Source organism: Onychomys torridus, chromosome 5 (assembly GCF_903995425.1).
Source record: "Onychomys torridus chromosome 5, mOncTor1.1, whole genome shotgun sequence".
NCBI lineage: Eukaryota > Metazoa > Chordata > Mammalia > Rodentia > Cricetidae > Onychomys > Onychomys torridus.
This window is the reverse complement of record NC_050447.1, coordinates 134,454,237-134,459,486: the sequence shown is the minus strand read 5'-3', so window position 1 is coordinate 134,459,486 and position 5,250 is coordinate 134,454,237. Positions and strand designations below refer to the sequence as shown.

The window sequence follows — 5,250 nt, the reverse complement described above, 5'->3', positions numbered from 1 at the left end:
AATGAGGAAAATGTGACAGTCATTATTGTAGGATAATGTACTTCTTAATGGTCCCACATTTTCATACAGATGATTGGAAATTACTTTTCATGGGAATTCTTATAAGGAAAAACACTCAATCTAAAGCTGTAGCCAGCTATCCACACAGATAAAAATAAAGGTTGCATGCTAAAGAAGGAAGAAGGAGAGAAGAGGATCATGGTTTAGTGTCCAGAGCTACCTTGAAGAGAAAATCCTTCTGAATACCTCCAGGTACTAGTTGCAATGAAATGTGAGTGAGTGTCCCAAAGCCAACCAGGAAGTGTCCTAAAACAGGAAAAAAAGTAACTTTGAGTTGGTGCTGAGGTAACAATAAAGAGAGCCAGGCTTATGGTGCTTCTAGATGGCAGCTCAATGTCATCTCCAAAAGAGAAAATTCAGAGAGTTTCAAGAGACATAGCCACAGCAGGCCATTTATTTCCTCTTACAGTTCAGCCTTGACATCACTTTCCTCTTTGGGAGTCATTGTCTCCTAAAGAGGCTTGTGAGATACAACTGTGTTACACACTGACAGGGAAAAAGAGAATCTCAGGAACTATGTTCTCACAGGATCCAATCATAGCTGTGAACTTAACAGAAATAGAATATACTGACCAAGCTCATGCTAGGGATGATAACCAAAAGATCTTCCATTCTAAACCACAAGGGTACACACAAATCTTTTTCAGGAAGCACAACCAGAAAGCAAAATGTCCAGTATAATGTGATCCAGGGCCTACAAAGTGGTTACCTTTCTTTGACAAGGTTCACAAATTCAGCTTCCTGTTGTGTACAGAAGTATCCCACAGCCACACCAGAGGAATAGTCAGAGATTATATCTTAGGAAGAGCATGAAGCACCAGTGTCTGGAGGCTGAATCCTGTCATCAACACAGCCAATCAAAAGGAGCACATGGGAGGCAGGTTCAAATGCAAAGATACCTGGGATTTATAGCACAAGTAAGGTGTTGCTAGGCCAGATTCTGGACCCTCAACAAACTGAAGAGTTGAGTCTCTGGAGTGAACTGAGGCAGTAGTACTTACCACATATAGGTAAGGCCCTGCCTTGGCCAAGGCAGAATGGGAGGTGACTTTTGGGAATGCTTTGAGAGACTCCAAGAGAAAATCAGTTTAATCCCAAACAATATACTCTAAGCCTCAGCAACCCTGGTGTGTGTAGGTGTAGTGGAGTGGGTAGAAAAGGCAAGAAGAAAAACAGGTCCCTTCCGGGTCTGTATTTGTATAGGGTCCCATTAAGCAAAATTCTGGGCCTTTCCACAGAGATTACAGATGTTCCTTTGAAAACCAGTAACTATCACTGGCACCTGCTGGTCCAGAAGAGATCATCTCTTGAAGATAACCCCAGAATGTATCTATTTTCAGTTGACATGTATGGATGTAGTAGCAGTTAGTATGTTACTATCAGGTCCTATTGGGAGTATTTTAGAGATCCAGCAGGTTCAGAATCTTAAATCCCATTATCAACTTGCTATTGTCCCCTACCTCCTCTCACGGCTCTGCTTTCCTGTTGGTTTTTCATGTGACAATATTCTCATATAGGGAGTGAGTTGGGAGTTTGATTGCATGGTCCCAAGGTTGAAATGCAAGGAATAATAAATGATTCTTCCAACATTCTTATAGAAGATATTTCACAAATTTTCACTGAAGAAGGGAGGGTGAAAGACAAGCCCACAATTTGCTGTATATTAGAAAGGCATATGATGCCCTGTGGCACCAACACTTGAGTTCACCTTGAAATCCAATACCACATGATAGAAATTTTGCTTGGTAGAAATCATGAGTCACTGATATCCTAAAACAATGGTTGTTTTTTGCTTCTGTTCCTCACAGTATGTGGAGACCTTTCTGAAATAATAAGAGGCAGTACACCAAAGGTTTTCATTGCTAGAATTCTGGGCACATGTTCTTTGCTTTGTATTAGATCTAATAAATACCAGTGAATGACTCAGTTCAAACACATCCTCAGCCTTTTCTACAATCTTTCAAAAAGTATTTGAAAGAATAATTCAAAAAATTTATTGACCATGGGTGGCTTGATTTTTCAGACATTTTAAAAACACTGGTGTAGTTATGACTTCATTTCTCTTCCTTATCCAGGGTCGTGAGTCATGACTTCTGCTGTGTTCCTGGTTATCCTGAGCATAGGAATTATGTCAGGTGCTTCAGCACATGATCCCAGTTTGGATGCTGAATGGGAAGAATGGAAGATAGATTATGAAAAATCATACAGCCTGGTTGGTAACCTGGAAACTATTCAGAAGAGCCCCACAGTGCAAGCGTCTAGGCATATTAGAGGTCTTAGGCCCTAACACAACCACCACCACTGAGAGATTACTTAGTCACACTCATTGTGAGCACAGGGTAGCCAAATTCCCTTTTCCTCTGTATGTGGAGAATGTGTGGCTATAGTGTCCTAGAATAGCTCTCCTAGGCCTCTAGCCACCCGCAGGAGCAAGTTCACAAGGTCAGCTTGTGCAGAAGCTTAGTTAGAAAGAAATGTCATCCATTATGTTCTTATCCAGGAGGAAGAAGCAATGAGGAGAACAGTATGGGAAAAAAACTTGAAAATTATTAAAGATCACAATGGGGAGAATGGTCTTGGGAAGAACGGCTTCACCATGGAAATGAATGAGTTTGGTGACATGGTGAGTGTGACATGGATTGCTTCACACTGTGGTTTCTTGAGTGTTTACATGGAGTCTTTTCTTTTATAATCATCTATGTAATTTTCCTTGAAGACCAATGAAGAATTCAAGGACATGATGGTTAATTTCCCCATCCAACCTGACAACAAGAGGAAAAGCATCTGTTGGTGGTGGTGGTTTACCCAAATTTGTGGATTGGCGAAAGAAAGGCTACATGACTCCTGTGCGGAATCAGGTATGTCAGTGCCATCTACCCTTCCTCTTAAACCACATTGGAGGAGAATAGGACTTGGTGTCTCAGTGTTCATACTGAATAAGGAGAAATTTGCAGTTCATTTAAAAACAATGTATTTTCTTCTTTGAAATCTTCATACATTTTCCATTGTTAGTCCACCAAACACATTCTCCAATTATGAGTCTATATCCCATCTCACTGAAGGATTCATATCCCTTCTGTTGTCACTATTAATCCATAAAACCAATGGTCCTATGCAAACGTGTGTGTGTGTGTGTGTGTGTGTGTGTGTGTGTGTGTGTGTGTGTTCGGGCAGGGGTGAATCCATGTTAGTATGTACAAACTACCAGCATCCAAGTCCTCTAGGGACCATTTCTTTCTTGGCATCTAGCAACTGCCAGTTCTTCATGTTCACAATTTATTCTGCTGTCTATGCTGTTGCTTGAGTTAGTAATTATTTGTGAATGACCATATTTTCCTCTCTATGTAGGGTAAATGCGGTTCATGTTGGGCTTTTACTATAGCTGGTGCCATAGAAGGACAAATGTACCACAAAACAGGCAAAGTCACCCCCCTGAGTGTGCAGAACCTAGTGGACTGTTCTAAACCTTATGGCAATAATGGCTGTGCTTCAGGTAGTACATACAATGCCTTTCAGTATGTTTTACACAATGGAGGTATAGAGGCTGAGGCAACCTACCCATATGAAAGAAAAGACCTCTATGTTGTCATTTCAGCTCAACTTGGAGTGAGGGACAATTGTAGATAAGATACACTATGGTGATATTTTATTTGTACTGAAATGTGATTTTATTTGCAAGTTAATAAAATTACCTTGGGGTTAGAGCAAGCCATAGCAGAAGCTGGGCGGTGGTGGTGCACGCCTTTAATCCCAGCACTTGGGAGGCAGAGCTAGGCAGATCTCTGTGAGTTCAAGGATACAGCCAGCATGAAAATACATGCCTTTAATCTCAATACCAACCATAGAAGACCTGGAGGTCTGTACAGACAGGCAGTGATGAGGAGGTCGTGTGGTTGGGTTTACAACCAATGAGAAGGCAGAACAAAAAGTCTTTAAAAAGGAAAAACACACAGAATTAGGTCTATTGCTGAGGGAAGGACAGCAGTGGCAGTGAAGGGTAAGGTTTATAGCTCTTAGCTATTGCTCTGACCTCATGGCTTTTAACTCTGCAATTGGCTCTGTGTTTCTTATTTAACAAGATGGTAACATCTACAATAATCTATCTTCAGTGCTCAGATTGAGCAATAGAATCTCTCTGTACACCATCAATGCTGCTACTAAGTATGGTCCTCATATAAGATTTTGGTGTCATGATTTCAGTGTAACTCTTTTCTATGTTCATGGAGAACATAGAAAGTATTGTACATATAATACAGATCTCCACAGCACTAAATTTTCTTATTGATTGTCATTGAAGACAAGAGAACTTAATTTCAGTTCCACACCTAGTATAGTAACATTTCACTTCCTGAAATGATTTACAATGACTCAGACTTGTGTGTGGTTGTGACTCTTGGTCTGAGGACATGGGTGGAAGAAACTGAGTCTCTTATTTACCTTTTAAAGGAATGGAAATGCAGGTACCGTCCTGCACGTTCTGCTGCTAAAATCACAGCATTTGTTGCCCTCCAAGAAGGTGAGGATTTACTAATGGATGCTGTAGCCACTAAAGGGCCTGTTGCTGTTTCAATTGATGCTTTCCATGATTCTTTCCTGTTCTACAAGACAGGTTAGTGTATCTCCTTGTAGATATGAAAAAAAAAAGACTTCATATCTCAGACTGGCTGTTATGTAAAATATGTGATGTGAATGTTTAGGTTTCTGGATATTACTCACCTAATCCTAATCTGATAATCCAATGTAACTGAAACACAAAAGAATTGTAAATAGCCTGTATAACTATGATAGATTTTTTATAAAGAAGGAATGAGGAAGTCAATTAAGAGAGAAACAATGAGAGGAAATGAATAAAACAGTTTAAGAGGTAAGAGTAGAAATAGGATTAATAGATAAACTCAAAAAGAGAGAATGCTGAAAATGTAAAATTTAGGAACTTGAACATGTACCCCAGAAAAAGGTTCATCAACAGAATATAAAAGATAGAAGGAAAAACTTAAGAAATTGAAATAATATAGAAAAATTAATATCCCAGTAAGAGAAAATGTTAAATCTAAAAAACTTCATGCACAAAATATACAAAAAAATGTAGAACACCATAAAAAGATGATATTAAAGAATAAGAGGACTAGAGGAAGGAGAAAAGCACAGGCTAAAGGAACAGAAAATCTTTTCAACAAAATCAGAGAAGAA

The 5,250-nt window shown here is 39.4% G+C and overlaps 1 pseudogene; it reads left to right on the top strand.

Annotated features, from left to right (window-relative positions):
* The first annotated feature begins 2,146 nt into the window (after positions 1–2,146).
* On the top strand, positions 2,147–4,674 carry LOC118584702 (annotated as a pseudogene).
* The last annotated feature ends 576 nt before the right edge of the window (positions 4,675–5,250 follow it).